Source organism: Cebus imitator, unplaced genomic scaffold (genome assembly GCF_001604975.1).
Source record: "Cebus imitator isolate Cc_AM_T3 unplaced genomic scaffold, Cebus_imitator-1.0 Scaffold11, whole genome shotgun sequence".
NCBI lineage: Eukaryota > Metazoa > Chordata > Mammalia > Primates > Cebidae > Cebus > Cebus imitator.
Window position 1 is genome coordinate 10,445,706 of NW_016107326.1, and position 9,552 is coordinate 10,455,257.

Genomic DNA, 9,552 nt, shown 5'->3' on the forward strand with positions numbered 1-9,552 from the left:
GGCTGAGTCCAGGGATCAGCATCTTAATTTGTTGAGAAGGAGGCTGTGCTGTGCTGCCAGTTATTAATGGGTTTAATTGGTTGATACACGGCCCTGCTAGTGGCCTAACCAGTAGCTCAGGGCCTGGGAGGAGCTGCAGGACATGTCAGAATTTGATTGCATTTCCTTCCACCTGGCATAAGGAGACACCATCAGCCTGATTCGGTCACGGTGGGATGGAGCCCACCGAGATGGGAGCGCTGAGCTGACCACACCATCAGTCATGGAGTAGGGGCCTTTCCTGCCCCTTTAACTGCAGCTAACATCAAAAGCACTGGCATGGGATGTCTATCTGAGCTGAAACCCAAGTTTGTCTTTGTCTGCAATTAAGATTCTTCTGGGTTGATTTTGCCAGTTCATTATCCAGCCCTCTGGGATCAGGCCTCCCAAATTTATCAGGGCAGGGGAGGACCGGAGGGAGTGGCTTGTAGGGGCTGGCTAGTGAAACTCCTCTTTCCTTTCTGTTCTAAGGGTGTGATGGTGTTTGAGGACTGTGGGGCTATGGTCCAGGAGCACCTCACATGTGCAAAGATGGAGAAAGCACTCACCTACACATTTAGGCTCAGAACATTGATTGAAACATTTTAAATAATCAAAAATAAAATGTTATTTTTAAAGCTTTTCTTTGAGATTTCGCTTAAGTTTTGGGAGTTTTTTTTGTTTTGTTTTTTTGGTTTTTTTTTAAGAGTGAAGTATGCAGACCAGTAGAAGATAAGCAAGGTGAAGAGGGGCTTAACTGAGTGACAGAATAGCTCAGAGGAAGCCCTGGAGTGGGTAGCTCCTCTCTGAAGCTGGTCATCACAGTGAGTGTTCAGCTCTCAAGAGAGAGGATGCCCTGGATTGTGTGGCTCCTCTCTGTACCTAGTTGTCATGATGTCTGCTCAGCTCTGGCTGAACCTGGTGCTTTTATGGCCTCAGAGGGAAGGAAGTGCCACCCTGACTGGTCCATGGGTGGCCATGGGTGGGCTGGAAAAGGCACCACAAGTTCCCACTATGGTCCACGGGACTGCCAGACTGGCCACCAGCCTTCAGGCCTTCCCTGGCCTGAAGATGGGGCCTCACTGGGGACCCACCCCCTTCTACCATGTAATCTGCCTGCTTCCTCCTGCTGCCTTTCATGGTGCCCAGGCTTTAGGGGCTAAGGGGTGCCTGCAGGCCAGTGCCAAGCTGCCCTCAGGCCCCTATCAGCTTCCCTCCTATGCTCATCAGGGCCCAAAGTCTGGAGGGCCCTGAGGCAGCAGGGAGCTGGCATGTCAGCACTTCCCCAAGCATGTGCACACACAGTTGGGCTGTGACAGCACCCAGGCTTAGCTGGGCTTTGCCCCAAGATTGGAGGGAGTGCCAATAGCAAGGAGAAGCCAGACAGTGGGAGCAGGCATTTTTAAGCCTGCGAGGGTGTCAGCAGCGCCTTCCCAGGACTGCACATTCTGTGGAGCCAGCAGGAGCTGGGGACGAGTGGGAGCTTCTGTTATACAAAGTTGGTGGAGCGAGCGCTTTCTGGGTGCAGTTGCAGCTGCTCAAGTCTTGGCTATGGACCCGAGGCTCCTGCTCCATGGAGCAGGCAGGAGCCCCACCCACTCTGGGCACAGCCCTGGCTGCAACTCCTTGCTATAGCCAGTGCCATGGCAGCAGCCACTCCAGACAGGCCACCACTGCCATCAATAAGATGTCTACAGATTCCTGGTTTCCAGGGTCCCTGGCTGCTATGAACATGGTACCCATCTGGTTCATCTTGGAGACATGGTTTTTGCCTATAACTGTGGCTTGCCAAATCCTTCTGCATGACACAAGAGCCAGTAAGAGCCACTCCTTGGATATAACAGAAACCAGCTTAATGCTGCTTGCAGGACAGTTCTCTGGGTGGCTTGGACAATGCAGTTATCCCCATTTTTTTTTTTTGAGATGGAGTCTCACTCTGTCAGCCAGGCTGGAGTGCAGTGGCACGATCTTAGCTCATTGCAACCTGCACCCCCAGGGTTCTAGCAATTCTCCTACCTCAGCCCCCTGAGTAGCTGGGATTACAGGTCCTCACCACCACTCCTGGCTAATTTTTTGTATTTTAGTAGAGACAGGGTTTTGCCATGTTGGCCTGGCGGGTCTCAAACTTCTGACCTCAGGTGATCCACCTGCCTCAACCTCCCAAAGTACTAAGATTGCAGGTGTGAGCCACCGTGCCTGGCCCCCACTTTTTTACTTACAGTTCTCAAGAATAACTATAGGACGTGCTGAAAATGCAACATCCTAAGTAGGAATTGACCCAAGCAGCCCAGGTTCTGTTCTCGTTTCCCCTAGAAACAGAGTGTTCTTCAATGCTTTAGCCCAGCAATTCCCACTACCCAGGAGTATACCTATCCCCATTTCTGGTTTGGGTAGACCAGATCTCAGCAATGAATGAAAACCGTAGCTGTCTTATCAAAAAGCAGCAGTCTTGTTTTGTTTAATAGTGCTGGAAATTAGTTTTTCAGGCACTGATCTTGACAGGTCAGCTGTCAAAAGTGGGTGTCTACGGCCTTAAATTCATCCATCCTGCAAACACAATGTCTGCAAAATACAAGGGAAAGTCAGAGTAGATGCACTCATGTACAAATGAAATGGTCTGGAGCTGTATGACTAAGTGTCGGGGCTTCTTTGGGTAAAAGAAGTCTTCTGGCTTTCCATTTATCATGCCCATTGGCCGCATTTGGCTTTTATTGATCGAAACATTTTCCTGAGCATTCGGAGTGGGGAGCGCCAGGCACCTTCGGGGTGGGGGTGGGATGCCAGTCTCTCCTAATCTTGGTTGACTACAAGGCTGGTGATCCATTGGAAGCCTTCATTTACTTAAAAAAAATTCCTCTGGATTATTTCATGTGAACTGTGATTATTTCTATGTCCTGGCCTTATATTTTGGATCTCAGATGGATGGCCTTGCGCAGAAATGGCAGAGGTTTACCACTCTTATCTTAAGATATGGGCAAGAGCACAGGGTTCTGTGGAAATGGGGAGATTCACTCAGCCTGGAGCACTTGGCTTCTGTCTGACGTGAGGGAATAATAAAGTTTCCACCCAATATGAAGGATCCTGAATCCTGGAACATAGTTGCACTTTGATGTGTTTGAAAGGCAGAATTTTGATTTTTTGCTTTGAAGTATTTTTTCCTTGCTCTGCCAGGGTACAGGATGCCTAGAGCCCAGCGAGAGAGAAGTCTGTATTAAAGGAAAACAAAACAAAAATACTTTTAAGTCCTAACCATTTTTAGATGAAGAGATAAGCATGATAACAGCCTTCAAAGGATTTTTTTCCTTCATGCAATTCCATTTAAATTTACGTGGCCTTCTTGTATTAAGGTTGTCTGAATATTAACTAAGGTTATTTGGAGCTGCTCCTCTTTCTCAGTGGAGAAAGATCACTTGGATTGCTTATCTTCTTGGATCTGGGCCTCAGCTGTGGCCACTTCCTATCTCGCAGCCCAAGAGTTTACAGAGCTCCCACCATCTTGGAGAGGGCCTAGAATATGAGATGCTGTGCTGGTCAAACTAGCCATGTGTCCCTTCTAGGAAATGAGGCACCCCTAGACCAAAATTCCTCAGAGTCAAAGCTCTGATTTATTGGGTTCTGACTCTCAGACTGGCCTTGACATACTGACAGATAATTTGACTCCAATTGCTCCCTCATCAATCAGTTTTCAGTTGTACAAGTGCATGTGATAGGATATAGTTCAATCATCTCTGCTAGTTATTTTTATTAAAACTTTATTTTACTTCCTACTAGAGTAGTGAAAATCCTGTTAAAGTCAGGACAAGGATAAAGAAGGTAATAATGATTAGCTATAATTCCACCACCTATATGTAATACATATATCCACATACCACATTTTAACGTCTCTTCTCCCATTTTTACCACTGCTTTATTATTATTATTATACTTTAAGATACATGTGCAGAATGTGTATGTTTGTCACATAGGTATATCCGTGTCATGGTGGTTTGCTTCATCCATCAACCCCGTCATCTACATTATGTACTTCTCCCAATGCTATCCCTCCCCTAGCCTCCCCACCTAACCATAGGTCTCCGTGTGTGATATTCCCTTTTCTGCATCTATGTGCTTTCATTGTTCAATTCCTACTTATGAGTGAGAACATGCAGTGTTTGATTTTCTGTTCTTGTGTTAGTTGAGGTCATACTGTACACAGTTTTATATCCTGGTTCTTTTTGATTTTTAATTAAGCTATTTTATAATAGACTATTTCAAAGTTATTTTCTCCTTTGAACAGCCCCTCAATTTGGTAGGCAAGGAAGATTTTTATTTTCCATTTCATAAATAAGAAAATGGAATTGTCTGGGCACAGTGGCTCATGCCTGTAATCCCAGCACTTTGGGAGGCTGAGGCCAGTGGGCCCCCTGAGCCCAGGAGTTTGAGATCAGCCTGGGCAACATGGCAAAACCCCGTTTCTATGAAAAATACAGAAAAATTAGCAGGATGATGTGGTGCACTCCTGTACTCCCAGCTACGCGGGAGGCTGAGGTGGGAGGATCACTTGAGCCCAGGAGGTGGAGGATGCAGTGAGCCATGATTGCACCACTGCATTCTATCCTGAACAAAAGAGTGAGATCCCATAAAAAAAAAATGGAATCTCAGTGAAGTTTACTTTATTGAAAAAATATTTCTATATTTCAAGCACTGTGCTGTCCAATGCTCTCTGAGGTCACTCAGGTAAGTGGTGAGAACAATTAGTACATAGGTCTACTGACTCATGAATGTCTGCTAACTGCACAACTGCATGTTCCTGTCTTCTTCTCCAGTTATATAAGTTGACATTGGAGAGGAGAGCAATTGGAATTTGAGGCAAGCTTGGAGATCCTGAGATGGGAATGAGAAAGGCCAGATCCAGCCCAAGAGCCTGAGGCTCTAGACAGCTTATGACGACAGGGTTTTGACCCCAGAGAACATAGCAAGAAACCCCGATGTCCCAGCTGACTCACAGACTTAGGCCAAGAGTAGAACGAACTGGAGATCATTTCTATAGCAGGTTGACAATTGATTCAGTTTAATCTAAAGACCTGGGATTAACAGAAAGGAATGTCTGGGTTAAGAAAAAGATTGTGGAGACCCACATTCTTATTTGCAGAGGAAGCCTTAGGTAATAGGTTTCAGGGAGAATGGGTTGTATTTTTATCAGACTTGAAGTCTGTATTGACGTTAGTGTCAGAGACGTATAATGAGGCATGTTTCACTGCCACTTCTCATCACAGTCTGAAACAGTCTCTCAGGTTAAATTTTTAAAAAGCCATGGCTGAGGAGGAGGTACATTCAGATGGTTGGAGGGCCTTAGAATTTAAGCCATCAAATCTTTATTTTGTCCCATAGCATTGCCAGAGTGGCATGGCTGCCTGACCCCATCCATCCTGTCCTTTGGTGGGACTTCCTGTGGATAAGGGCCTTAAAAGTCAAAAGACTTATAGCCAATTAATTGTTCTAAGACAGGAATGGATGTGGACAGGTATTCGTTACCTCATAAATTATTATTTTAAGGCTGGGCACAGTGGCTCACACCTGTAATCCCAGCACTTTGGGAGACTGAGGTGGGGGATCACAGGTCAGGAGTTTGAGACCATCCTGGCTAACATGGTGAAACTCCGTCTCCACTAAAAATACAAAAAATTAGCCAGCATGGTGGTTCACACCTCAAGGCAGGAGAATCGCTTGAACCTGGAAGGTGGAGGTTGCAGTGAGCTGAGATCACACTATTGCATTCCAGCCCAGGTGACAGTGTGAGACTCTGTCTCAAAAAAAAAGAAATCCTTTATGGTTGGGTGGATGCAAAAGTGATATAAAATAATTTAGAAGGCAAAGTTCCTTGTTTTACCAGCTGTTTAGGCATCTTTGTACCCCTCATTGATTTGGAGGGTTTGACCTTGACCTAATTTTATCCCTCAAAACTGGCTCTTACAATCTCATGTACCCAACTCTTCCACAACCCTGGGCCTAGAGGGAGATGCTTGTATAGTTTTAGCAGCAGGCCATTTGCAATGAAAAACACATGAGGGCCCAGTGGGAGGCCAAATGAGGGATATTCACATCTCTGGTCTTCAGAATATCATGATTTTGGCTTCCTTGGAAGTGAAACAAGGAGAGATAAATAACATTTGTAGTTTTACAATCAAAAGAGTATTTCTGTGTCAGAACAGAAAAAGAAACTTATTCCATTAGGGCACCAACTAAAAATATGAAGAAAAATTATCATCTGGTACTCTCTAGAAAATTATTGTAGCCAAGAAATAATAAATCAATCTGCACTCAAAAAAACAAAAGTTAGGCCTGAAATCTATTATTAACTGTTATATTTTTCCTTTGAAACAATTTCTCTAGCCTCTTTTTTTCTATTAAGGAGAATTTATAGTATGACCACTATAGGCTCCTTTTAAGTTGGAGTTGCTGGAACTTTACTTAAAAACATGCAACTTTATAGTTAAAGTCTTGGTAAAATAACCAGTGTCTTCAATTGTTCCGTTTTAAAAGACTTACTGAACTTATCCAAATAACTATATTGTAACAAATTTTGGAGAACTAAGATAGAAAGGTAAATTTCCTTACAAAAACATATTTAACGGATGAGCTGGGCGTGGTGATTTAATGGATGAGCTGGGCGTGGTGGCTCACATTTGTAATCCCAGCACTTTGGGAGGCTGAGGTGGGAGGATCGCTTGAGTCCAGCCTAGGCAACATGGCATCTTTACAAAAAATACAAAAATCATTCTCGGTGTGGTGGCTCATGCCTATAGTCCCAGCACTTTGGGAGGCTGAGGCAAGTGAATCATCTGAGGTCAGGAGTTTGAGACCAGCCTGACCAACATGGTGAAACCCCATCTCTACTAAAAACACAAAATTAGCCAGGTAAGGTGATATATACCTGTAATCCCAGCTACTCAGGAGGCTGAGGCAGGAGAATTGCTTGAACCCAGGAGGCAGAGATTACAGTGAACCAAGATCATTCCATTCCACTCCAGCCTGGGCAACAAGAGTGAAACTCCGAGTCAAAAAAAAAATAAAAAAAAAAAATTAGCTGGGCATGGTGGCATACATCTATAGTCCTAGCTACTATGAGGCTGAGGTGTAAAGATAGCTTGACCCCCTGAGATGTGAAGGCTGCAGTGAGCTGAGATGGCACCACTGCACTCCAGCCTGAGTGACAGAGTGGGACTCTGTCTCAAAAACAAAGAAAAAACATATTCACCCAAATAAGTCAAAAAGAAAAGGATTTTCTTGACCCTTATTTAACCAGAGCAGCAGCTTTCAAACAAGATGTTTGTTTACCTTGGAAATTCCATTCACAAGTCAAGCAGCTCATGAGAGCTGTCTATCAGGTACTGTATCTAGCAGCTCCTCACAGAGTGAGAATTAGTCCTAAGAAAGGGGCTCCCTGCTTATCAGTATCTCCTCCTTATATCCCCAGGTAGCAAGATTCTACATAAATCATTTTTATTTTTTCATGAAACTCTTTTGGGCACCATTATTTCTATTAACATAGGGTATGGATCACTTGAGGCCAGGAATTCAAAACCCCATCTCTATTAAAAATACAAAAATTAACTGGGCATGGTGGCACATGCCTATAATCCCAGCTACTTGGGAGGCTAAGGCAGAAGAATCACTTGAACCTGGGAAGTGGAGGTAAGTAGTGAGCCGAGATGGCACCACTGCACTCCAGCCTGGGCAACAGAGCCAGACTTTGTCTCAAAAGCAAATACTGTAAACAAAATCCATTAGCATAGGGGTAGCTTCAATTAGCATTCCATAATAAGGCAATAAATGCTTTCCCAGGTAGAAATTCTCTGGTTCAGTCATCGACATTGGGAAGTACTTACTGTCTTTTGCCGTCAGCTCCAAGAAATGCTCCACTAAGGGCTATGAGAAGTGAAGGATTTGTCCTGACTAGCAGTCCAGCTTCTATTTTATGCTTCATCGACTTAGGCAATCTTAACTAGTTCCCACATGCAGAATAAAAAGGCAGGTCCAAAAATATTTATTTGCTTGTTTAAAAAAATATATTATCTCCCTTACTTTAGATAATTAATAAAAAGTTACAGGAGCCAATAAAAGGCAAAGGAGATAATAATCATCCAAAGCCTTTTCAAAAGAGAAAGAGCTGAACTTCTGTAATATCAATCTGGAGAATGTCAAAGAGATAGATTATAGAATTTAAGAATTAAAAACTTCTTGCATTAAGAAGTCAATATTTTAAATAAAATCTTGTTTTGACCATTTATTTAGTTTTGTATTGGTTTAGTTTTGTTAATGAGGACTAAACTCTGATTTTTTTTTTAATCTTGTCCAAATTCCTATCTAGAGAAATCATGCCCTCAGACAGGTTTTGTATTTAACCCTATATATTATGATTTTCTTTTCAACCTGACTCTGGCATAACATTACGATACACAGAAGATAATCAAAATATTTTACCCTAAAACGTGTTTCTTTCCCATATTTTGAAATGGCCCTGCAAAGCTGTTCTTTGTGGGGAAAATTTTGCATCTGCAAAGAATCTATATTTACATAGCTAGATCTTTTTCTTCCAGACCCTCCCAATCCTAAAGAGATTAAGATCTGAATAGGAAACATTTGTCACCTATTGTCTCTAAAGGCAGCATTATAATCTTTACCTTACCCTGAACATTCCCTTTTTATCTATCCCAGGTATTTAGACAAAATCAACCAACTGTCAATCAGAAAATGTTTAAATTCACCTATAGCCTGAAAGCCCCTGCTTTGAGTTGTTCTGCCTTTCTGGACCAAACCAATGTATTCCTTAAATGTATTTGACTGACGTCTCATGCCTCTCTAAAACGTATAAAACCAAGCTGTGCCCCATCCACCTTGGACACACGTTCTCAGGACTTCCTGAGGGCTGTGTCATAGGCCATGGTCACTCATATTTGGCTCAGGATAAATCTCTTCAAATATTTTACAGACTTCAACCATTTTCATTGACATTACTATCAAAGACCCATCTCTATAAAGAGTATTATAATTTCTTCTTAATCACAGCCAATGGACTTATATAACCCCTTAAAAAAATTAAATTCCAGCTGGGAGTGGTGGCTCACGCCTGTAATCCTAGCACTTTGAGAGGCTGATGCAGGCAGATCACGAGGTCAGGAGTTTGAGATCAGCCTGAACAACATGGTGAAACCCTGTCTCTACTTAAGAATACAAAAATTAGCTAGGTGTAGTGGCACACACCTGTAATCCCAGCTACTTGGGAGGCTGAGGCAGGATATTTGCTTGAACCCATGAGGTGGAGGTTGCAGTGAACCAAGAGTGCGCCATTGCACTCCAACCTGCATGACAGAGTGAGACTCTGTCTCAAAAAAAAAAAAATTAAATTCCTTTTTACTAACCTTATTACAACTTACACAGACCATTTACAACATGCTTGGACTGTTTGTTTTGTCCTAAATATCCCTCTTTCTTGAACAATCAGTAATTTTTTCTTTTTCTTTCTTTTTCTTTTTCTTTTTTTCTTTTTTTTTT